Source organism: Ischnura elegans, chromosome 8 (genome assembly GCF_921293095.1).
Source record: "Ischnura elegans chromosome 8, ioIscEleg1.1, whole genome shotgun sequence".
Taxonomy (NCBI): Eukaryota; Metazoa; Arthropoda; class Insecta; order Odonata; family Coenagrionidae; genus Ischnura; species Ischnura elegans.
In genome coordinates, this window is record NC_060253.1 from 58,213,967 (window position 1) to 58,241,678 (window position 27,712).

A 27,712-nucleotide genomic window follows, 5' to 3' on the forward strand; every position below is an offset into this window, starting at 1 on the left:
TAAGTGCAGATGTGGAGATGGCTGTTTTTTCTGCGCTTGCATTAACCTAAAATCTCTCTCCCAACTACCTCTATGTATTACTCGCTTTCTCTCCAGCCGACGGCAACAGCAGCAACGCTCGCTGCTCTAGTGACAAGTTGACAGTCGCGGCTGGCGTGTCGTCCTTGTTTTTTTATACTATTTTTGTTCGGAAGGTGTGTTTAGGAAGGGTGATAAAAAGCACGAGAGTGAATTCTTGCCGTCTGGGTCCACTTACTGCAGGAGTGAGTGTGCCTTTCCCTCGTTTCTCTTAACATTCTTCCCGCACACCTCGTCGTGCCAACTCCGTGCTCATTTTACCAGCCATTCGCGGAAAAGCACGCTCTGACACACTAGGGTGCACTGCGCACGGGAATGATTAATTGGGTTCTCAAATCCCTTCACGTTAGAGACTCGGTCGTGAAGATTTGGTGTGCAAATAAGCTAAATGTTGGTGTGAAATGTTGCTGGAAGCTGAGAGAGCCAGAAGAATAATTCCGGTTCATTACATAGCGTTTGAGTAAGTGAACTCTTTCATTCTGGTTTGTTAGGGATTATATCGGGTAAGTATTTAGTACTATCGAAGTATTTATACTTTTTCAAATCTGTAAGCTAAGCCAAAACGGGGAATATTTTAGTAGAGCAGTACATAAGCCTGCGTATTGACGTACTGATAGCTTGCCTTTCTTCATTTCGTTAGCACAACGCTTTGTTAGGCATCCTTATACTTGGTTCTTCTCTACATAAATTACTAATAATGGTTTTCGTTTCTTCTGTTTGCGTGTCTGAACTGTTTTAATACATGAGATGACGGTATTTAATCTATATCAATATCTGCATAATACCGTGCGAACCAAATGGAGGGTGTTTGGCAGGGGGCGTCATCAATCACCAGCATGCAATAGGATTCCCACATGCACTCCACGCGGTCCAAAAAACGTTACGCATACTAACAAAATATACTACCACATTCAATGGCAATACTTGCCAACTACGCCCTACTTACTAGGTTTTCTGCCAGTGAGGCTAGAACATACAATACATTCCACAGGATATTTAGGGCCTCCGCTAATTTGGGACAAATCTCCATGAAGATGACCCAAATGAATAATTGCTCAAAATTTCCTCCAGATTATTGGATCGAAAAGGTAATTAAACGGGCTGCAAATAGGTGGCAATTTGCTAATAGAATCATCAAGAAAAGCAAAATTTCACAAACAAGAAACAATTTAAAGGTTTCCTAATATTGATATCTAGTCCTCAATGTGAGCTTGGCTTTTATTGGATTTTATACGGACATAGGTACATCTTCCGTCTTACCGATTCCTGTAGGTCATAAAAAGCACGTGCACTGAATTCTTCAATGTAGACATTATCGCATTTTTTGCTGTTATACTACCATTGTACTGTTTAATTAGCAAGTTAAAATATTACGCACCAATTCCAAATTCTCTTTTCATGTATTTCAATTTTTAATTAAGCATACATACTCGATAAATCTGATAAATGGGACAGCCGCTTCGTTAGCGCCGCTAATATTTTAAAAGAGGATGTAGTGATTCATTTGAAGCAACAAACAGACTAAGGCAAAATATCTCTCTTAATTTATCGCTTCTCTCGAGCCCGGAAATGTAATGGGGTTCTAATATAGCGTTCTCCGCAACGCTCTTAAAGATATCCATTTTAGAGTATTAACATTAACAGCCAAGACAACGAAGCTCCATTTTTTGCAATTCTAGTAATTCGGGAGGAGATTTCTGCATTCTCTTCGGGTTTTCACCGCGTCCGTTGGGTTTCGGCGACAACAGTTTCGCTGACATTGCAGCCAGCGTCTTCAGGTCGAAACTGTTGTCACCAAAACCCAACGGACGCGGTGAAAACCCGAAGAGAATGCAGAGATCATCTGATCAACGCCCGAAAATCTTCGAACCTACATAATTTAGGAGGAGTTTGGAAAAAACGGAAAATTTCGCGGGAATGTCCGGCGAAAAGAAAAAGAAACGGAATTCACGTATTTTATTTCAAATCATCTGTACAATGAGTAAATGATGCATCCTCACCGTGACACATTAACTCAATGGGCACTCGTATCCCCAATTGACCTAAGGGTGGTGTGAAAACTGCTTGTCCTGTCTACTTCCCCATGAGCATCTCGTGAACGACCCCACGTGTTGTTTACCCTTCGTCTGAAATCACGGGAACTCTCTCTCTCTCTCCCTCTCTCTTGCCCTTCCCTTTTCCATGTTTGGGCGAACTACCTCCCCACCTCTCTTCTTCCTTTCTATTCTGCGCCACTGAAAGAGCTGGAAACATCGGTATTACAGGAGAACGAGGAAGAGAGATAAAGGGAGTATCGGAAGGGCTCTATAAAGGGTATGGTATTGGATGTATTTATTCTATGCGGGCCTGTCTAAATTCGGCAGCTGCTCTCCTGACATTGTCCAAATATGAGGTGACAAGGCCAGCGTGGCAACTTAATGTTTGCGGCCGTATTCATAGATTTCGAGCATAACGTGCTACTAAGGCTTTGTAGCTTTGTAGCGACGCTTAGTCGCTAAGTATGAAAAGCTGTTCATATATGATTTTAAACCAGCTAATATGCTACTATAATAAAGACCCCACGCTCAAAGTAGAGGCCTCGGTTGTGAGTATACCAAGGCTCGCAGTTTTTACGATGAGCATGAAATCATCGCTTCGTAAAAGAATACCAAAAGGAATTAGATCGGTGGTTCCCAACCTGTGGTGAGCGTACCCCATGGGAGTAAGCGACGACCCAGTTGGGGTGTGCGCCAAAAATAATTGGTGATGGTGGACGCCAGAAAATTTGTATCTCTTAACCATGAAATATGTAGGTATGCGTATTATATGGGTTATTTAAAACAAAGTTTCTATGTATATAGTTATTTATAACTAAGTGCCACCTATCCGTAACGCAATTATGTGTAATGTGCACGTTAAATTTTTGAGGGTATTTTATTAGCTATATACATAATAGGAAAAAAAGGTTGGAAACCATTGAATTAGATGATCGAAACGTATTTATTTATTCAGTGCTGAAAAATGTGCGATGAGGCAAAATATTTTCCTCAGAATGAGTGGAGGTAAGATTCGCGTGAGAACTGGTCCGTAAAGTTTGAAGAGGTTTAAGTGGGAGGATGAGAAATGCTGAGGACAAGGTGGATAATCTAAACAAGTAATGGAAATTTCCACAATCTAGCATATAACTCCACTACCGACCATGGCTTCGACACTCCATGTAATTTTCAAAGTGAGGAAACAGACTACCTCATGCATTTGTACCGGAGCCAAGGTTGACATAAGAAAAATAAAATAGTGTCGAAACCGCAGTAGAGTTATATGTACATATTAAAGCGTGGAAATTACCATTTATTGTGTATAAATTTTATCATGAATATATCGTATGCACACCACGTCAATCCTAAAACGATTACATACATAAGGAGAAGGATTGGGATACGAAAGAGAAGAAATAGGAGAATAAAAATTGAGAGACGCAAAGAACTGGAAATAGATCGACCATTTTTCTCCCATCGGAACTTCTTAAGCTTTGCCGCCACATTCTGCCCCAATACCACGACGCAATAGGCTGGACGGAAATATAAGAATGGGAATGGACTCGGTTTTTTCGTTCATTTTCATTTAGCCATCCCACTCCCCTCACTGACGACCCAACCTCAAAAGAGGAAACGAGGCGTTATAATTCGAAGCGAGCGGAATGACAAGTGACGGTAGCGTAGCGCGTGTTAGCACCGCGCCGCTGCGATTCCCCGAAGGGTTATGAGTGTGGCGGGCGGGCCAACAGAGCCGGGGTAGGGCGAGGATTGTTTGATCGCCGGACTCGATGGGGGGAGCTGGGGGCTAGTTAAACGAGGCCCCCGGATCATTAAGAGGCCAAACTGGGTATTAAAAATGTATCTATCGGAAGAGCATTAGCCCTGAGAGGTTTGTCATTCATAGCTGCCGGAAGAGGTGAAGATAGGCCCTAATCCTATCGCATAATGAGGATATTATTCGTTCGAGAGAAGCCCGATATTACGCTGTTACGGAAGCCCAATTTTGCGCTATGAATGACAAATGTCTTTAAAAAGTGATCAAGTACTATTTTGATTTCATTTTTAATAAAAATTGTTATAATACAGGGTATTTCAGGAGGAATCTGCAATACTTCAGGACGTAGTACGGTAGACAATTATAGGCATTTTTGTCCATAAACATAAACTCCATAGTTACTACATAGCTATGGCAGTGAAAACCTTTTATTTATAAACTTTTCAGTTACTTTGAAAACTGTTTCTCTTGGGTATGCAGCCTTTCCGGCATTTTATTCAATACTCTAGTTTAAGGACATTAAATAATTAAAGTTGGACGAAAATGTGCGATTTTCACTGTCTACAACAGTCTCAAAACGGGTAAAATTACGCAATCTTAATGTCGATACTAGCTCGAAGCTCTCGTTTCACTAAACTCAAAGATCAATCGTTTCAGACAATTGTAATCACACACTTTCGTCCAACCAATAAACCATATAAACCACACATTTAACTCATGAGAGACATTAATCAACCTAAAATGACCACTTCCACTACAGTGAATAGTGAAAGTCACACTGAATGAGATACCACTGCCTAGAGGCGCCGCCGAATAAAATGCGCGCGAAACGGCAACAGATATACGCTTAACCGCCATGTTCTTGGGCCTCATACAATGGAATCCCCTTGATTTCCACTATAAATTTTCCTTTGGCGAACTTTTCAATTCCTAGCGTCATTTATTACGCGTACGAGAAGAAAAAAACAAACCCATCGTAGGCAATAATCCTACACTCCTCGTACATTCGCCTCAAAACATCTCCCAGCGTTCCTTTCAGCACTACAACCTGAAACGTTACATTGAAGGGCTCATCGTCGTACCATGTGTACCGCGTGGTCCCTGAAACGCATTTGATTGCATGGCTCCACGGAAGATTTTGCAATAACCCACTACGACTGGGTCTGTTTCTAAGTTAGACAGCTCCGCTCTCCTGAACCCTTTACCCTTTACTATGACCGCAGAGTTATCAAAATCACAAAACGAGATATTGTGAAATCGTACTGTTGATACTTGCTCAAAGCTCTCGTTTAATCAAACTCAAAGATCAATTGTTTCGGACAATTATAATCACACATTTTCGGCCAAACCTTATTTATTTAATCATTATAACATTTCGTTATCTTCCCCCTCCAGTCCTAACTCCTCGCACCCTCCGCCCACCCCTCCCTCCTGAAATATAATAAAGACAGCAAAAACCAATCCCAGCATTATTCCCTTGAAAAAGTGACCAGCAGTCAGTCGCGAAACGTCGGGGCAGTCTCCAGTACGACACGCGACATACACTTATTTTTTGTCATCTTGTGACTTATTTTTAATCACCATGAGCTGCGAAAACTTCAATCAAGAAAAACGTAGAAAAGCCTGGATTCTCAATACTAGACTCCTCCTAAAACCCCTTGTATATTTCTCGTGGTGTTTAAGCTCTCTTGTGCGTTTTACGTCTCTGCGTGCGTTTCATTCAATATTTCCTGGTATTCGGAATGCTGCATTTTATTTTATTCTGCTTTGATTCTCAATTTTAAATCCATTTGTAAAGGTAATTTTCCACGGAGTACCTCAATATTTCTCAAAATGATGCAATTCATCAATCAGTATCATTGCATAGAAGTTTATAAAGGATTTTTTTAAATTTCCGTTTGCTTTAAACGAGTTATAAATCTCAGAACATGAAAGTTGCTTCCAACTGTAAAAGAACATGTGAAACGGGCAATCTATGAGAGCAAAAATGTTGTTGTTAACATATCTTCCGGGACAGCTATAGTGTGATAGGTATGTCATTCCTTGGTTCTGGACGCTAATCCTGTCAAAAAAGGGGTTTGTAAAATCAATTGTAAGGATTGTTCTCTTGAAAGACTCAGTGTAAGCTATTGAATTTACGACAGAGTGATTAATCCTAATTTTCAATTAAATTTAATTTTTTGATTTTAAAATATGTTGCTACATGTCTTTCGTTTATTTACTCTCTGTGCATACCTATTGAGTTTTCGTCCAATTTTTAAGCGCTTTTTGATACAGAACCACAATTATATTTTTGTCTTTGAGGAATAAATGTTGCGTAGTTAGATATTATTGTTCATGGTAACCTGCGAATTTTTTCATGTTAGTTACAGTTACCGTAAAGGAGGAAATACTCTTAGCACTTGAATTTATCATCCCTTTGAAAGACCAAGTCTTATGAGTGGAGAAGGAGGTCTAAGCAAGAGCACTACAATCAGAGGCCTAACTGGTCATTAAAAATTTAACTTGCGGTTGAACATCATTCTGAATAACATAATCTTCTTTCGTAGCTATCGGAGGCAAGTTTCTGTTAGGGAATCTGTTAGCCTTTTTTGAATATATTCGCCGGGAAAGCATCAGATTTTACTTAACTGTAAACGATATTTCGTTGATAAACGGGGCATTATAGGGAAATAATTGATCATATATTATTTCATTCATGGAAAAGTTAATACCATTAAGTTCAAGCACTTCGGTTTAAAATAAATTATAATATTTTATTTATCTTAAAATATTTTGTTTTCTCTTTTTCTAACCCGTTTCATTAATTATTCCCTCGTAACAATGCTACGTAATTTTTATTTTTATTTTTTTCTGAGAGAACTCCAAACTCCGGCCTGAGTTTGGACGTTCATTTAATATCGGACCGCAAGACTAATGGTCTTTTTCAAGCCAATATTACTAAGCCTAGCATTGATAGAACGGAGAATTAGCTCATAACAATTTAACTTCTCATCCTCATGTAGGAGAGACATATCTCCTTCATCTCAAAACTATAGAATAAATTTAGAGGAAAAATTTTATCTTCCCAAGATAGTGGTGAGGAGCTTATGGTCGAGACGCTTTCCTTTTGCTTAGCGTGTGAAATAATATCTTCAGCAATACTAATTTAATTCGGGAAGTGTCGATTTGCTACGCTGATTTCTCCTTCATTCGTTGCTTTGCTGGAAGAAATAAGCCAAGTATTTTGCAGACATACAGGTGAAGATCAATTATTGACTTCCATATGATTTACGGCAGCTGCCTTAAGTCCAAAATAATTTCGCGGAATCGTAAAAAGATAACCAACATCAACGAATTTACAATTAACTTTTTAAACTGAAACTTCCTGGATCCAGAAAAGAGCTTGGAAGTTATAACAGCTCAGGAATTTATTTAATTTAGTTTTAAACTTTGATTCCACAACTCGGAGCTTAGTTGGAAACGTGGACCTATCTCAAATTTTTAAATTTGTTCCCACGGTATTCGTATTAGGTAGTCGCGCGTGCCGTAGAGTCAACCCCGGCGCCGTTATAGCAATCCCTATTTAATGGATGCATTCTGAGATGTTGTTGTGAATGGAAGCCATTTGCGATGCACGTAAATGCACCGTTATCAAATACTCTCAGTTAACCGAGAGACATTCGTGAGAATAATCCACCAGGAAAGCCTGTAACACTTCATAAAATGACTATTACCTGTGATGGCTAGTGCCACATTTGCAATGCGAATGATGTGAAATCGACACGAAATTCGTCCAACCCATTCGATTTCAACCCTTTTGCTAGCCAGCCACACGACAGACTCCGACGAGCCTCGCGAGTTTTGACCATCTGTCCCCCTCTCGACTGGTTTACCACCACTATCCATAGTCGAAAAAGGGAGTAAGGGGAAAGAGAGAAGGGGTTGGGTTGGAGACAGAAGGAGACAATCAGGCAGTGGCAGAGGACGGAGACCGGGGGCGGCCGCTCTTCAAACGAGCCAGGGCCGCGAAGGGGGAGGATGACGAACACACGACAAGCTTACTGCGCGCAACAATGGCTGCCGCCGCCCTCCACACGGTCCTCAAGTGCGCACGTGTGGGTTTTCGGGAGGCTGGAATTATTCGTTCCTCCCTCCCCACCCCCTCAGCATAGATGCGAGAGAGAGAGAGAGGATGTCTCGATCGTTTAGAAAAGAAATGTCGGGATGAGGAAATAGAATGGTAGGTGAAACCCTTTTTGGAACTGCTATAGAGGTGATGCCGTGAGTATGGGTAACGCACCTATTGGTGGAGGCTGTCCTCGTTCCGCGGTTTAAATAAACAACATTAAAGAATGGCTTTTGTGTGCCGCAAATTAAAGTGGTCTCTTAAACCTGCAATTTGGAGATCGTTCGTTTAAAAGAGTCGTGTCGTTTTATAATATTTTTTGAGGAAATGAATATCACTGTTCACATCGATCCATTTATATTCTCTAGCCCTGTACCTGTATGTTGGCGTAACTACCAATCTACCCGCCTAAAACGGGAGATTTGACGATCAGTAAAAAATTGAAGGAAAGTTAAACTATGTTTTTCTAGATAAAATATTTATTAGGTCACTACCATGGCCTACCCTACCCTACCAGGCCTGAGGATGACCTAGCGCGTTGAAAATATGGTAGTGATCTAATAAATAATTTATGTGGAAAAAGATAGCTTAATTTTCATCCAATATGAATAAATTCCATAAATTAACGCCTCAAACCATCAAATCACCAGTAAAATATTTCACCAACGATGTAAAATATATATCATTGATTTAATACTATTATAATTTGATGGTAATAGGAATCTCATGCCCTTGATGTTACCTTCAGTTCACGTTGGATGAAATGAGAAATGTATTCAAGACATTCGGGAACAGGGAAAACTCGCGGCCAATTGGAGAGCTTGGCTCATATTTTTTGTTGCTTAAAAATGGTACGTTGTTGACCATAACATCATTAGTAATTTTGGTACCTATTGGAATCAGCTATTCAGGGTTACAATTTCGTGGCACAATTTTCCTCCACCCTGTATAGGAAACTTGTATGCTACATTGGGGTATTAGAACCTGTGTGCTAAATATTTTTTGTATGAAGCGTTCGGGAAGTTGATGGTTTCCTGGAGGGAGTGTACCGAGGGGGATTCAGGGAGGAAGAGGAAGTAGGCTCTAGGGGAAAGGTAAAGACGAATGACGCCAGGAAATGAAACGTTTTTGCCGATGCTTTGGCACAGTGTATTGCTTACCACGGAGCATCTGGGGCGGCTCTCTTCCAGTCTCATTCCATTTGAAAACTCTCGTAACGAGAATTTGATGGAGGGATTTCGAGAAAAGCGGGAGATAGGACGCCAGGAGAGAGGGGTGCTGAAGGTACAGAAGTGCGGCCTTATAGTCAGTCCACGTGGTGAAGTTTGCATCATGTTTTCTTTGGAATTTGATTTGTTGCCTATTACCGTTCCCATTGACATGGAATTCGGGTGCTGTTGCAAGCAAAAAATTTGTGAATTCAATTTTACATAGATTTTTATACTAATATCAACCCTGTGCTGCGTGCAACGTACAAATTTACAAATAATTCGAGGATGATTTGTTTTCACCAGCACTTTTGAGCTTGGTTATGCGTCAGGCTATCAAATGAAATACAGGAAAATTCATCATTTTCCCGATGATTTCATGTCTTTGCTATAAATTCTACAATGTTAGCTTATCATTCATAGAAAAATAATCCGTTCAATACTTCTTTGACTGAACCACCATACTGATAATTTAGTACCTATTTCTATTTGGCATTTGGCATGATGTGGTGGAAGTTTATAACGTTAGTTGAATAAAAAATTGCAATATTTCTAATGAATATATTTGAGCTCGACGCTTTTCGTAGTGCACTTGAGAATGCTGCCGTAAAAACGAAACGTGCTTCACTCAAATAAATTCAGTCGAAAGATTGCAGTGTTTCATTTAACTAATGGTACTATTTTATACTTTTATAAATAAGTGTTTTGGATTGATTGGATACAAATATTCTTTTCCTGTGTCATTTACCTCAGCCGTAGGTACGTTTTTTAACTTATGCATACAAAGCCGTAGTTTCCTTTATATCTCCATTAATTCCCTCGATTTTTCTTCACTGACATATTCCGCAATAATTTAGTTGTATCTCCTTTTCGTTATTTCTCACGATAGGTATTGTTTTATCTCCCTAGCATTGAAATTTATTACGAAAGCACTGTTAATACATCTTTTTAGTGTCCATTGAGTCTGTCATTTCGCCAAAATGAAGTTGTATGTTTGTTTGTTTGAAAAATCCTCTTATCTCAACTCTCCTATCACGTTATTTCCAGCCAAAAGGTTTATCCTTCTTGTCTACGTAATTTATTTTTATACTATTTTTCGCCTTTTTAGTATGCAGCCTTTAAAAGATATTCTTAAAATCATTTTTATTTTAATGGTTGGGTAATAAGTGAATAAAACTATCATTTGCGGCTGTGTGAGTTTTTCTTAGGCAACAGTTGGCTGCGCATACTATCCTGGATTTGTTCGAAAATATTTACGGCAGATTGAAATTCTTACTCTTCCTTATTTCCTCCTGATTACTCCTTCGATTCAACTGGTGTCTTAAGTGAGGTTTCTTAGATCGTTAACTGTTACTTATGCGTTTTCTTTTTTTTAGAGGATGTATTCTAATAATGATGATGAATTCTACGCCTGATTTATTTATTTAATTCACACACCACCTAAAACAGCACTGTTCGGCATTTACATCGGGGTTGATAACATTTAACAATCAATCGTGCACAAAAATCCATGCCCTGGATAAGGATAAATTAAGATGATTATGATTGTTCATAGAAACCCTGGTATCTTTATTTGAAAAAAGAAGTGGTTTACGTAATAGTCCACCATCCAAGAAATCTTAAAATTGAATAGCATACGGTTAAAAGAGAGTTAGTTAATATTGACTACTGAGAGCCCCGGTTAAAAGAGAGTTGGAGCCCCACGGTGAAAAGAGATTTGGAGACAATCGTGTCTAATAATATTTTTGAACATCTCGTGGAATACACCCCTGAAGATGATGATTATTCATCGAAACCCGGGTCACTTAAATAAAAAAAGAAGTCGTATACGTAAATAGTCCACCATCCAAGAAATCTTAAAATGGAATACCACACGGTTAAAAAAGAGTTGTTGAATTTTGACTAATGAGAGTCCCGTTGGAGACAATCTTGCCTATTAATATTTTTGAACATCTCGAGGAATTCACCCCTGAAGATGATGAGTATTCATCGAAACCCCGGTCTCTTTAATAAAAAGAAGTTGTATTCATAGAAACCCTGGTATCTATATTTGAAAAAAAAGAAGTGGTTTACGTGATAGTCCACCATCCAAGAAATCTTACAATGGAATAACAAGCGGTTAATAGAGAGTCAGTTAACTTTGACTACTGAGAGCCTCGGTTAAAAGGGAGTTGGAGACAATCGTGTCTAATAATATTTTTCATCATCCCTTGGAGTTCACGTAATAATCAACCATCCAAGATAAATTAAATTGTGATACAACACAGTTAAAAATGAATTAGTGAATTTTGACTAGAGTAGGTTCCGGTGGAGACAATCGTGTCTATTACTTTTAATGAACAGCTCCTGAATTTCTGGAGTGGTACAGGAAATTTACACGGAATATTTCTCCCTTTAATGTGGTTGTGATTCAACTCCCGGTCCCCAATCTCAAACTCTCGGCAGCCAAGCACATCCCTGCGTCCTTTTATCTTTGCTGGGGAACCGAGACTTTCAGACTGGCAATTTCCGGGAGCCACCGTTCCTCCATCCAAAATGCTCCCCGAATTTTCACTCCCCCCTCCGGAATGACTGCGACTACCCCCCTCCTTGGTGAGAGGGAATGACTTTTTATTGTGACCCTCGAAATCTGCGCGATTCCCCGCCGTTCGGTGTTAGCCTTCACAGTGTTTATATGTCACTCAGGTAATATAATAATCACAGTGCAAAAATAATTGATAAATATTGTACCTACAAATAGCTGAATGTTCAAACAAATTGGAAGTGAAAATTTTGCTGTAATTGCTCCAATAATAGTTTATATCCCCGACCTAAGAACTTTTAGTACCCAAGAATTGTGAAAGATTGGAGAAAATCGGAAGAGATAATCATATGTACATGCAATAAAAAAATAGTATGCAAATGAAAAAGTATTATTTTCATGCATAGAGAAATAAATGTTGAATTAAACAGTAGATGAGGTTTGTAACGATTCACCCATTGTTGAGGAATGATTTCAAAAGTGAAAGAAATCTATAATAATCTCAAATCATATTTTTAGAAATCTTTAATGATAATTTTCGTACAAAATTATTAAGCTACTTTAGCACTGTTTTGTGCAACTAGTTACAACATCTTAGCGTTCAGGTACTAAAGATGCATGAGTCAGAATGTAACTGAAAATGATTGTACAGACAACTGTCTGTGTCTTTTTTCAACTACCGCAATTGCAGCTAATTTACGGTGAACATCTTTCTGTCTTTCTCTTAATGTGTCTAATGCTACTGATGTTACCGAATTATAAATTATAAAATAGCTTAACTGTAGGTTCTCCGTGCATTTTCAAAAATTTTACCTACTGCCATGCACCTAATTCTAGCATGAAAATGGTCCGGAAATACGCCATTTCAAGTGTTTGCTTCGGATGTTCTGAGCACATAGAAAAGGAAGATATTTTCACTTTGCGGGCGCTTGAATGCATCACTAATGACGAAAGTGGTATTGTGAGGGTACCTCTCGTCTTTTACGATTTCGAAAAAAACATTGAAAGACCATTTATTGTGGTTCCGTGTGCGACAATATGATGCTCTGCCTTAATGTTCTGAGTCTTTGAGAGAGAGAGAGTAGCGTACGAGGCTGCCTCCCTCATTCCGATCGGAAGGTAACGATGCATTTGCATCGCGATGGATGGAATAACGTCCTCGCAACCCATTTAAAGGCGTTTGTGACCATTCACGGTGGTCGTCAAACACGAGTCGTTCAATCTTACTGGCAAATACGTACTTGGGTACCGCACGAATATATCGGCACGAAAATCGATGTTTCACTTTGCCACAAAATTCCGATACTCTACCGAAAATATTAGGTGTGAGAAGCGTTGACATCCTGTGGGAAATTATTGCCATTGAACGGATTGAGTCGGCTTCTTCGTAATTCCAAAATTAGGAATCACAAATTACCTATTCTGTATTTCCCGCCACAATTTTTCTCTACTTTTTATCTTTTTCATTCGCAGCCTTAGAATTATATTCTTAAGTTTCAATTTATTTTAATCATTTTCTAATTATTTATTGATATAATTATTTGCGCCTGCATGATTTTTTCTTGGGCAGTAGTTGCCTTCACATACCCAGCTCAAACTCTAAGGGAAAGTCTTGGACGATTTTACATCTAGTTCTTTTCCTGAAAAGTTAACATGGCAGTTCCATGGACTCATCAGATGATAATGCAAAATATTGAATGAAATGAAATACATTCTCAGTCTCAAATTTCACTATTCATTCTTATTATTATTATCATCATTAAAATGTTACAAGTAGGCCATTGGCCTGGTGGTAACATGAACGTTCGATGCAAAACACTTGAAAATATCTAAACCCATGGTTCCTACTTTTTCAACCGCTCTTTAAAAATATATAAATTTTTCGAGAAGGGCTAAAATATATTTGCTGGTAGGTCGTTCCAGTCCCTTATGGTGCTATTTAAGAAGAAAAACAGCGTTATTTACCGATTAAAAGTTACAGACGAAAACACTGCTACTTCTAACGTAGTCTTTAAAGATATTTTGTAAATGGCGTGCCATTATCCAGTAACAGACGTGAAGATTGTTCCTACTGTTACCTTACTCTATCACCTGTAATTTATTCATATGTTTTGCATATTTTTGCAAGAAAACAAGTATTAAGAAAGTGCTTAATGATGAACCTTCTTCTCTATTTAAAACCCCATTACACCGCTTCTTTAACTTACTCATTCCCTAATTTTCGCACTGGTTACATGTATATATTATCACTGGAAGGCCTTTTTCTGTTACTCTTATACTCCATTAATACTAAACCCACAGCGTTGGATGAGGTATTATTATAAAACATGGATCACCGGATTTTGGCTAAAAATAAAATCTCAATCTCAAATTTAACTATTTACCCATTAATTGGGCTTAAAAGTTTCGATTTATTCCAAGCCGATTACTCGCTCGAGTGATATCGACTCAACATATGTTATTTTTATTTAAAAACTAAAAAAAAGGCTTAAAATCAAAAAACCCATGACTAAACCAAGGAAACTTAGCATAAGAAGGTAAAAATATTAAAAATTAAATCTAAGATCCATGAGATACTAACTTTTTTTCAAGAAAATATGTAAAAAGAAAGTAATTTATGATGCACTTTCTTCTCTATTTAAAATTCAATTACTACACTGTTTCTTGAACATAATTATTCCCTGATAGCGTGAAAGTGCAAAATTTTTACTCGGGTTACCTAGTACTACCTTAAAATCTAACTTTATCACTATAGCAAGGGCACTGCATAGAGAAGGCCCAATTCCATTTCATAGAAGGCTGATTTCTGTTGCCACATCGGTCGCATTTTGATCGGCTTTCAAAAATGTCTACGGTGATGAGTTCATTGCGATCCACTTTTATCCAATATTTTGCAGAATAGTCTTTGCAAATGCAAGTAATTGAATTAAAGTGCATTGAAGCACGCCAAACTTGTGTACTTATAAGTTGTATTTATTATAAGAACTGTTTGAGAGTTCGTCGCTGTAGCGATGAATCTGACGTAGAAGCGATATTCATTGCCTTCTCCACCGTGTCGTCTGGCGCATTTAATTTGTCGGATGAGCGATCTCTTCGAGCGTTACGTGTGGACCAACACTTAGGCACTAAAACCAAGTAGCGAGCGTCAAATTTAATTGGATAGTTTACCCAATCGCTTAGGCTGCCGTGCCTATTGCAGTTGATATTGCATCAAAATTTCACTTATCCAATTAAAACTTGATGATGATTTTTTAGTGTAGTTTAGGGTCTATCATGACATTACTGCCGACGGTTTTAGTGTTTCTATCAAGGGGGCTGCATAGCGGAGGCCCAATTCCATCCCATAGAAGGCTGATTTCTGTTGCCACTTTGACCGCATTTTAATCTGTTTTCAAACATGTCCGCGTAGCGGTGATGAGTGCTACACGATCCACTTTTATCCAATATTTCTCTGTATAATTTTTGTCATTACGTGGAATAGCATTGAAAAGTAATAAATTTGATAATAAACTTCATCATTAATATAAATTTCGGTTGACACCGCTAATAAAGCCTTATTTTCCCGTGAAACTTCAGATCAATTTGTCCGTCAGCGACGCGAGTGGCTACTTTTGTAAACATTTTTAAGTGCGCGGTGGGCTACAACACATTTAGAGGCCGATTTGAGGATCCTCTTTCGTACACCTTCGCGGATCTTCCTCACGTACTGCAATTCCTCCTATTTCCTCCCCCAATCAGAAAATCATCCCCCAGCGAACCATACCAACCCCCTCAACAGTCGCCTGCAACTACCTCACCCCCTTATACGTCTCCACTTCATCCGCGCGCGGAAGAGAAAAACGATTTCGTTTGATGTGTCTCGGAATTGGGTGACGTCATCGATTCGTTCGTTCGAGAGGAAAAGACAGATAGAGAAAATGAGAGAGAGAGAGCAACCTTCGATACAAAGGGGGTTGAGGAGAAAAAAAAAGTTTCGAGCTCCTGTTTATTTACTTTGATTTTTTCCGTCATCGATGTGTTTTTTTTCATCTCTTCGTGTGCGTGTGTTTTTATTTTCTTCACTTGTCGTCAGGGATCGGGGGCGGCGGGTAAGGGGGTTGGTTACCGAACGAATTGAAGTGGGACTGAAAGACCCAGGCGGAATGATGGGAGGAAAAAAAAAGAAGCGAGTGTATGGCAATTTTTTTTTTATTTTCTTTTCTGGTAGGGGAAACGAGTGAGCTGAAGTTCTAATTTCTTTTTTTTACCTCTTTTTCCCATCTTCGAGAGGGGAAGAGGGTTTATGTTTGGAGGGGTGTGGGGAATTTTTGTCGCGTGAGGAAGCGAGGGGAGTTGGGAGAGGGAAATGTTGAAAATCGTATTGAATAATCGAGGGGGAGTAAGGCTAGCGGGAGAGGTTTGGGGAACTATCAGCGCGAGATTGCTGGAGAGAGAAGGAGGCAGGGCGTATATGCGTGTGTTGCTGGATTGAGTGTTTTAATGGGTTATGGGTTGAAGCGGCATGGTTGCGTGGAAGCGGTCTGCGAGGCGAAGGCGGTTGTGTGCGCCTCTGCTGAGGGCCGATGTACATACTAACGGGAAGAGTGGAATCGTGCGAAGGTTGACTCAATGGGGTGTTTGCATAGATTTTTTTAGTGCTGAAACTTCACTTCATCCTAGGGACGGACATGTTATTTAAACTTAAATTGAGAGTAATTTTGGCCATTTCTGGCTGCGTAAAAAATTACCCGGTTTGAACGTCCGCGAAAACAAGAAAAAATGCACATGGCCGCCTGTGACGTCACGTGCCCATAACATATCTTCTCCCGCTTATTTCCTTGGAATTTTAGGGATTTTATTGTACATGTAGTAATATATTTCTCCATTTTACTGCATTAAAACCTATGTTTTTTTCATCTACTTCCTTTCCTCTATACGATGAAGAAATATTTAAGCGCAAATAAATTTTATGCAAACACGCCATTGCCAGAAACAGGGATGGAAAGTGAAACGAAACGATAATGTTTCGTTTCAACCCGAAGGGGACGAAAATACGGGGCCTAAGTTAAGTTTCTTTCCTGAACGAAATTAAAATCACCGAGGAGTTTAGTTTAGACTCGGGACGAAACTTTACTCCCACGAACGAAACTAAATTAATCGATGGGCTATCAGGAACTAGCGCCTACCGCGGGGTTAACCTCTGCGTCACGTCGTTATGAATATCCCTGCTTCATTTATCTATTCTGAGGTGATAATGTGTTTAGGAGACATCTTCGGTGTATGATTGCACACGGTTATCATTTCCTCACAGTTGATAATGACAGAATCAACAGGCGCATGAGAAGTTTATTTACTGTGCTTCAGCATTGAATTCCAATGCAAGTGAGAAGAAAATGATATTTATGCCAGGGATGGCAAATGTAACGAAACGAAAATGTTTCGTTTCGATCCGAAGGGAACGAAAATACGAGGCCTAAGTTTGGTTTCTTTCCTGCACGAAATTATGGTGAATATGAATAGGAGGCAACCGCAGACGCTAGCTGTACAGGTCTGGTCACAATTTGATGGCCCATGAATGCGCACGACTCCAGCGTAATGATGGGAAAGTGGCTGTGGCGTGGAAATTTAGAGAGAAGTCTCCGGATTGAGTCCAGCATTGACTTCAAATGAAGTCAAGTCCCGAAAAAATAACAATTTTAACGTACATCACCGCCATAGTTCTTCAAAATAGACTCGTCCTTGTCCAAAACCGGCGTCCTTGCAGGGGACGCCAAGTGTTAACTGTAGAAGTGAATACGAGCTAGAGGTGAATCTTTAGAATGTGGGGTCACCTGGGAGGGAACGGAATTCCTAAGATTCCAATGAGTAACATCAATCGTTTAGGACTGAACTGGAACCACAACCCGCATAATTCACTCCAGGTGAGGGAATTCAACCAGCTATGCTACCAAGACATCCTTCTCTGTAATGAAATTATAAAGTCTGTGAAGGGGAAGGTGGTGAATAATTTCGGGAATATTTTACCACAGGGAGTAAATATGGGCAAGGACACCAAGGTTGCTGACGCAATCATGACATAAGGTAGTAGTTAAGGGTTTTTCATGACATTACTGCCGATGGTTTTAGTTTTTCTACCAAGGGGACTGCATAGAGGAGGCACAATTCCATCCCATAAAAGGCTGATTTCCACAAAATTCACTAACTCTTGATTAACTTTGTGGTATTCCGTTATAAGTTTTCCTCAATATCACACAATTACTTATACCACTTCTTTTTTTACAGAGCGCGACCCGGGTTTCAATGAATTATCATCATCTTCAGGCGCAAATTAACTTAAATTAATTTAATTTAAGTTTAATTTAATTTAAGTTTAATTTAATTTAAGCGCAAATTAACTTAAATTAAATTAATTTGCGCATGAAGATGATAATAATTCATTGAAACCCGGGTCGCGCTCTGTAAAAACAGAAGTGGTATAAGTAATTGTGTGATATCCAGGAAAACTTAGGCTGATTTCTGTTTCCACTTCGATTCGGTCTCCATTTTAATCGCTTTTAAAAAATGTCCGCGGCGCGGTGATGAGTGTTATGCGATCCACGTTTATCCAATATTTGGCTGTATAATGGTTATCATTGCGAGGAATAGCATTGAAAAGTTATGAAAAGAACATTTTTCAAGAATTATAAGACGGGAAGGATGCTTACGCTTTCAGCAATCTTTTGCCAACAATTGGCAATGCAAATTGCTTTGTTCACTAGCCGTTGTCAAAATACGGGAGTGCAAACAGTACAATAAAAATTAAAGTTCTCCTGGCAACTCTTACTGATTTTATTCACTGCTTACGCGATTGGAATCCTTTTTTGGAAAAGGAAATGTCGCAATCGATTAATATCATACTTTTTATTTATTTTAACTTAGTTTCAGATATTTTAAAGTGAGTTTATCGTTTTGTCCTGCCATGTTACAGTGTCAAACGCCATTTTACAATATGACCCCCTTTTTACGATATTAACCTTGTTGTGCGACTCGACGCTTTGATTATGTTCGTCATTGTCAAAGCATGTTTGCTGACGATTGAGTTATGGTGACTATGGGCGGCTTACAGGTTGAAACGGTGATATTAGCGCAGTACTTGGCCGGGTGAAAAACCCTGAATTTCGTCAGAAAGTGAGAACCAATGTCCCAGCTTTCAGCATCCTGGCAGGTTATAGTAAGCGATTAAGCATATGCGAAGTGGAAGGCTGAAAAAGAACATTTTTCAAGAATTATAAGACGGGAAGGATGCTTACGCTTTCATAAAAAAAGTGGCTCATTTTTATTTGGCAGTGAGGCAAGCGAATGCGGGGTCTAAAGGGAGGATTCGGTCACCCGATGGGTGATGTGGAGGAATTCGATTTTTTTCTGCTTTTAATCCTGGTGATGGGTTGGGGCGATGCAGAGCAAGGTGGGCATGATTCGACAGGATGTGTGATGGATGGGTGATGTTGAATTGTATGCAGCGAGGGATCTGGAAAGATCAGCGGAGAAGAGATTAGTGCCGTGGGAATTTTCAATAACGCTGTGGAATCCACATCTGGCGTCGCTTATGACGCAGTATTTCGATGTGTCATGGAACGCCTTGCAATATTCCGTGACTATATATTTTTATTTAATATTTTTTTATTTATTCCCATACCACCGAAAACAACTCATATTGACCTTTAGGCATCAGGCATTTTTTATGTGCAGGTATCCCTATATTGGAGGCTGAGTCAATCTCAGTAATATTGCTAGCGATTAGCGGTGTGTCATGGTGGAAAGGTGAAATAACTTGTACTACTTGCAATAATTTGTACACCTGTAAAGCATGAAATAATAAATGGGTCGGCATTGCTAAGGATTTTTTTCAGGATTTTTCCCACTGCTCTCGCATTCCCCACTCTGAAAGATACATACCCGTCCTTCGGATTATGCAACCCACAGCATCTAAAGGCCGTTTTACACGGGGCACGTACTTGCGCAATCTGACGTGTGTGCGAAGGCGCAGTCAAAATTGCGACGTGCATAGCGGTGAATTGCTAGGACACATGCGAGAATGCGTGGACTAATTTCTGTTCTAATTTCGTGCATTCGCGCAAATCCACGCCATAAAGATAAAGTAATGAAGTTATAACCTGCGCAATTCCGTGTCCCATATAGAACAGCCTTTAAGAACAAAATTGTGAACATGATAAAGTTGAATTTACAACGATCCGCATAGTGTAAATTCCGTTAATATAAGCGGATAATATTATAATTTCCCATTTCATAAAATTCCCATCCCTTCCACAGTTCTCTTCGAACCTTCCTATCTCATTTATTCGGTACTGCAGTGAGGTCTCGTTTATCCTCTCCTTTCCGAAAATGGGTAGTGACACTATTCCTAGAGGGAATCCTAGATGTTTTAATGACTATTCACCTATCGCAATAACATCTGCGTTAGTATAAAGTAGATATTAACTAATTTTTGTCTGCAGATATCCCGTTGTTGGAGTTAGAGTCTGTTGCAGCAATATTGATAGCAAATTTGTCAATGTATTGACCGTCAAATTGTATAAAATTGATAAAAATAAATCGTTTGTCAATAATAAATGAAACGCTTTGCGCCTGTTAAGCATAAAATCATAATCAATCAAGAATCAAGCCATAATTGCCAGGATTGTTTCAGGATTTCTACAACAGCCCACATATTTCCCATTATGGAGGACGCAACTCCGTCCTTCCGATGAATCGAGCTATAGGATACAGGAAACAGAATTTTGCTGGTTATAATGTTGCATGTACAACGATTCTCGTAGCATGAGTTCCGTTAATATAAGCGGGAAATATCGAAATTTCTCATACATTTGGGCTCAATTCTATGCACCAAGTATGAAATTAGCCGTGGAAAAATATTTTCCTTACCCGGAATTCGAACCCAGATCTCCCGAATGCCAACCAGATACACCGTGCAAGTGACTGCGTAGAAATTAATTTGTTTCATGCAGTGCTTTGGGCTCCCTTCACTTCTTCAGTCCACTTCGAAACTTCACATCCCTTTTCTAGCAGCAGATAATATCCGTCCAATATCCATTTAACGTTACAAAATAACTTCCTCAATACCCATAAAATATCCAGCATATCCGCATAACCTTGTATGGGTATCCAGACAATATTCCAAGTTCCCACTTTGAGATATTCAATGAATATGCATTGCTAACACCCATTCAAACATTGAAGCACAGTAACATGGATATATAATATCCATAGAGCACCGAAAACAATCTCTCCCAATTGTTTATTATAATGAAATTCAAAATTATACTTTATCGTCCCCTATTGTACTAATAGTTATTGCCAGAAGCAGCCTCTAGCCTTTCTGCAGATCATTTTAATTATAAATCATTTAGCCATCCAAAAATACATTTGATCTGCTAAGATACTTCATAGGTAGAACATTGTAAACCCAACTTTAAGCTCCTGGTATTTAAAAATTCAAGCTACTCATCAGCTCACAAATTCTTACATTAAATGAATTAAATACATGCTGTTTCGCAAATTCCAAATTCGCACCTAAAATATGAATTCGTGGATTCCACTCGATTACTTTACGAACAATACTTGCACGACTCAGTTGTTTAACGAACTTCCGTCACTTAAGTTTCGCACTTCCGTTTCGAGAATGTCACCAGTTGACACTAGAGTCATCATATTGCGAAACTTTTATATGAATGTAACCTAAATATCTGTGTATGGATATTTCTACCGAATATCAATAGAATATTGCAAAACTTTTATATGAATGTAACCTAAATATCTTTGTATGAATATTTCTACTGAATATCAATAGACTATTGCGAAAATTTTATATGAATGTAACCTAAATATCTTTGCATGAATATTTCTACTGAATATCAATAGAATATCCATGGGATATCACCGGTTGGATGTAATTAAATTAGGATATTTTTTACATTTCTTTTGGATATTCTTCCTCTTGGGTTTTATTCCGTACTGCAGTGCGGTCACACATATCCTTTTCTTCCTGAAAGCGGGTAGTGACACCATTCCACCCTCTCGGAGAGTCCAACCGGCAACAACGGGGACATTTTCGGACTCTGACCTCCGCCCTACCGTCCTTTTGATGTCACCTCGCCTCACTTCCGCACAGATCTCTTCCCATTTCCTCTTCCTTAATGTCCCGTGCCCTATCTACCACCACGCCCCTCGCTCCATCTCTCTACTCTTCTCCGAGAGAGAGAGTGAGAGAGAGAGAGCCTTTCATGTCCACGGTGTATGCGAATCCCTTCGCATCGTCAATGCGCCCATTGTTGGCGACCGGACCCGCTACCGCTTCCTCTCTCCATTTCAAACGGAGCAACCACATAAGGGTAAGAAAACCCTTCCCTTTCTCCATTCTCCTATTCGCACTACCTCGTTCTTATCAATGCATAAATTCACCATTTAAGTTGCTAATATTCAGGGTAATTACGTATGCACAAAAATGCGGCAAGACAAGTAGAGCAAGGGTAGTAAAATACATCTAAATATTACTCCGCAAGCCGCCTAAAAAGGCGTGTGGCAGGGATGCTAGGACACCAACCATTTAATATATACATAAAATGCCCGAACAAAATTACGACTAGCATTTATTGTTATTTTTATTATCCCGTATCATAAAGGACTCAATAGAAGTCCTTTATGTTACTTATTCTAAGTGACCTATTATTATAAGTCCTTTATGATACGGGCAAAAACAAATCCCGAAAAATATCCGTTCGGCAAAATATCTCCCTCTATTTATCGCTACAGTCGGATCTGGAAATATAATGGGGCGATGATATGATGTTCTTCATGTCGCTTCTAAAGATACCTATTCTCAATTGCTCAAATAATCGAAGCTTAGCCCGCAGCCTCCGAGTCTCTAGCGGCTACCAGCCTAATTCGCTTAACATTTATGTAACGCTTCCAGTACGCCCGTAGTTGTTTTTGACGAACGCGCAGCTTTTCTTTGTAATCTTGTCGTATTTTTATCATTCCAGGGTGAAACGAATCAATGGATGAAATTCAAAGTATAAACAAATATCCCCCTGATTTAGTGGGATTTTTTTAGAAAGTATAAAATGTGTAACAAATCCTTCCGAGTTTACTTTCCCATTCAGTTTAGTGTTAATGCTTACATCATAGTCCTAAATCATATCTTAGTAATCTCTGATTCATGATTCCCTTCGTTGTTCTGGAAAAAATCTCTTCTGATTGTGAGTGCTACCAATGCCTCTCTTTGTGCAAAGGCTATCCTCTTCTCAAGCTTTCCGTATTTTTTTAAGCGCCAGCTTAATGTAACTAACTATTTCATAATTTTGTCTAGTCAGAAAGATCTCCCAATATAATTTTCTGCTGAACTCCAGCCAATTTTATCTATAATTTGTTTATGATCGTTTTTTATGCGAAAGAATGTTTAGATGGGGTATCCCAGTACCTCAATGATTTTCCATTCTTTTCTCTGCTTTCGTTATTGTGATCGATCGCTATCTTTTTCAGCATGGATCCCTTTCATGACCTTGCACTTTGATGGCAATAAATCCTTCCTTCTACAAATTAGAGCATGCCTCAGTATATACTTTGACCATTTGAATGGAAAATACGCAGGATCATTAGCTATGAACAAAAATGCGGAAAGACGAGAAGAGCAAGTTCAGAAAGCTATTACGTATTTTGGCCATTCCATGGTGAAACGAATTAATGGAATTCAAAGTTAAAATAAATACCCTTGTGATTCAATGAAATTTTTCTTGGAAAATTTAAAATGTGTACCGAATCCTTTTGAGTTTACTTTTCCAAGATTACTCTTACATCATATTTCTAAATTACATCTGAGTAATCTCTGACTCATGATTCTCTTTGTTGCATATAACAGTTTCGTTTTTATAGAAAAGAAATCTTAAATAGAGTATCACAGTGTCGAAACGATTTTCCATAATTTTATCTGCTCTCATTATTGTGTTTGATGTCTTAATTTTGGTACATCGATCCTTTTGGTGACCTTGAATTTTGTTGGCAATTAATCCTTTCTATATTTTAGTGTGTGCTTCAATACATATGTGTGTCTACATTGCGACAAAACCTTATTTACGAGGGAAAGAGATGTGACGGCAGAGGAACGTGACAACATTTTTATTTTGGGCTTTCACCTTACGCTCCTCTTTTTCAGGACATATCCTACGCCGTCTCCGTGAGGTCTTCCTCGGCAACCCGGTTTCTTATTTCTCGGCGTCGTTTTCATCGGCAAAAGAGCTCCTCGCCGAGGAATCCGGGACGGGTGATAAGAAGAAGAAATGGAAGGAGCGAGTGGATATCTTCCCTTTGTGCAAGGACGTCGCGCCGCAGAGATAGGTGAATGCATGAAGGTGAGCTGCATCTAATAGTCTTGAAGCATCATCCCACGCGATGGTAAAGGCGGTCGCCTTTAAAAGGGACGGCGGAATGATATAAAAAGGCTCCGTGATATTGTGAAAGGAATCTGCCCGCATAAATTTTCGACTGGAGAGAGAGAGGATCAAACGGCCATGTGCAAAATGGAGCTTTTGAACGCCATCATCTCATTTAAACGAAGTATTGGACGTGGGCGAAGGATTGCGCAAAAGACAAGGTGAGGTGACAAATAGCACGCGACGAAAATCCTCTTTTCTCCTCAAAGGCAATCCCTATGTGAAAAGAGTGATTTAGTGATGGAAAAATGCCGGTAAAAATCGATTTTTCGAGTAATCGATTTGTAATAAAAATGAAAAGTTTGACTCTTTATTTCAAATCGAAATTTCAGCCTGAAGATCTATTAATCGAAAAAAATCGATGGTGCTTTTATGGTAAAAATACAATGTTTACAAAAATCGATTTTTCGATCAATCGATTTGAAATCGAAATGATAAGCTCGAATTTGCAACAAAAATCGAAATTTGAGCCTAAAAATCGATTGGGTACTTAATCAAAATAATTAACGGTTCTTTTTTAATGCAGTTTTTACTAATATATGTTTATTACTTATTCGGAAAATATACAAAATACACCTTTTAGAAGTAGAACAACCTACTTTGAATGTGCGATTTAATTATAAGTTGTAAGAACTTACAAATGCACGCAAATTTAAGTTTGAGGGCATGCATATTCCTGGAAATATGGTTTATCCATTGGAGGGCCCAAATAGACTGAATCTACAAGTTTGATTGAAAACTTTTTCAGTCAGTCATGCGATTTTGTAATTTTTAATTCAGTTTAAGGGAATGATGGAGTTAGGATTTGGATGATGCATATCACATTAATTAACCCAATAAAAATGCTCCCAATAGCGATAAGTAAATTAATATGAAACAAGTAATTGTCCAAATTTATCATATCTTAATTTGGATAATCTACTTTGTTATTCTAATAGACCAGAGTTTGGCCAATTCCCAATTTAATTTCGGCAGAAGACTGCATGGGGCATAAAATATGAGGTATGTTCCCACATTTTCACCACATATTCACTGCATATTAAGCAAAAAATTATTAAGTGAAAAAATAATAATTATTAGCGCAAAAATGCCATCTCATCATATACCCTTATCCACTACTAATTGTATGTAAAATAAGTTGGCGCTAACTAGTCCCAAGTGACATAACAACCAGTTATGAGAATACGACTCAAAGGTCGCGTCGGACACAACCAGAAGTAGCACTACAAACTTTGAATGCGTGAGATGCACCTATGTACTAACTTTGGTTGCAATCCGTGTAGCCGTATGGAAATGCATAGCGGACAAACAAACATACATCCTCTTTTATGTATATAGGTAGAAAATTTTGGGATGAAACTATCACTATATTTTTAATGACGCGAATATTTCCTCTCTAACGCAACCAGCGTAAGTAGGTACAGTTTTTTGAGCGGAGGGATAAAGGTCGTTATAGGTGTTCAGTAGGATTCACGAGACTCGAAATGAATCATGTTCGTATAGGAGGATGGGTATGCCTACGTAAAGCTTTATTAGCTCTCGGAAAGTCCTTCACGTTCGGCCTACTTCCAATCGGGTGAATTTTCCTCTTTTAGCCTTTATTTTTTCCACTCTTCACGTACGCCTTATTCCGTATTTGAGCTCGAATATCGAACTTAGCACTCTTTCCATATTTTCTCGACGGATGGAGACGAATAACAAGAGTTCTGCGCAGTTCCATTTGCGAAATGGATTTGGACGCTATTACGTTCCGCGTGATTGAACCCGATGTTGATTCGCATTAATGGTTTATGACATCATTTTTGGTGTGCTGTTTCACGTCATATAGCATTAGTTTATTCAGCATTAAAAGATTGAATTTTTTCGCCTGCAAAACTCTGACACTGAGCAGCTCTGGAACCTAAATGAATCTCTGCGTCCGGTCATTCAGAGAGAATTGGTCACGTTGAAATCATGCTCACATCGCAGAAATATTTTTGCGTTCAGATTTTAAATAAATGTACCCTTATCTCCATTTCAAATTAATTTTCATAATTTTATATTAAAGTTTAAACTGCTAGATAAAGATTGCTTTCAAGATTAGCCTTCGTATTTAGTGGTCATTTGAAAATGTGGGCGTAATCGTCTAAAATTTTCATTCAGGCGGGAAGGAAAAAAAAAACGATTTTTATTATTTTCAGAGCTTTAGGCCCCTGTAAAGTAATTTTTAGTCAACCGGAATTGATTGTACGCTTGATATAAGTAGATTGAAAAAATGACTGTTTAGTTATAATGATTTTCTGAATGATGATTTCTCGTTCTCATTTTAAACAACCGTTCATGTACCTCGATGCATTCATCCATTAGTATAATACTATGGAACGTATGTTGCGGATTTTAATGAAATCATTACCGATATTCATATTTTTAATTCCTAATTCATCGTCTCTTTTCCTATCTCATAGGGTAAAGGCTAAACGTCTTCCTGAAGGTATACATTTCGAACCCGACAGCATTTGATATCGCAAATCCTCCGTGAATAAGATCCTGACTTATATATATCTGTACAAGGGCATAACGTGCAAATTATGGCGGTTGAGTTATTGGCGCAACCATTACCCTATCACGTAGATCACACGTCGAAAGAGGGATTACTCATGCACTTGAGCCACTCAAAACCGTTTATAATTGACACCTGAAAACAATAGTGGGGCCATGCGCTGTGATTTCATGCACTGGGTCGCGAACGCGTGGTGAATGAATGTACTTGGAAAACCAATGCAATCCGTGTTTGAGAGCACCACCGTCGAACCGCGGTAATAATCCTCTCCCACCCCTTGCAATCTTCAGTGAATGCTCGGTCGTATAGTGCTCCACACTCCAAATGCATTCTGAACGCACTATTGTGTGAAATAGGAGGCATTAATTGATCTCGAAACGGAATTTTAATGAAGGGAGCAAGGCATCGTCAACTCTCCCCAGCAACCGCACTTGTTCATCACATGACGCGAGTTCATCCATTACTTTTATTTCACCACCTCAAACCTCCAGTATATTGGAGCCCTATCTACTAAGGCAATCTCTCGGATAGTTTGTGGCTGGTTCTCGGAAAGACGTCATAATTTCGGAATGAGCGATCCACTAAGGTCCATCCAAGTTTTCAGTCACGGAAACTCGTCCGAGAGGGGCCGAAATGTCGGAGGGTCTTGGAAAATGAATTTCCGTTTCTCGGAATCACAAAGTGATATGCCATGCTATGGCTAAGCTATGGAATATTTTTACCGCGAAAGTGGTGCTGCATAAGCTGGTAAGAATCCACAAGTAATTTTAATACTGGCACGGTATGTGTACTAAAGTTATGTGAAATGGATGAATTTGTACGGAGTCAGGAATTAAATAAAGTTACCTTGAAAGCCTTGAAAGCCATTAACGTTTTTCAACAATGCAGTAAATTTAGCATAGTGGATAGCATAAAAGCGCTTCCGAGTGACGGAAACGGAATCGGTAACAAAAACGGAAAGTTCGATTCCGAAATCTCTGAAACGAGGAGTCGTAATTACTGGAT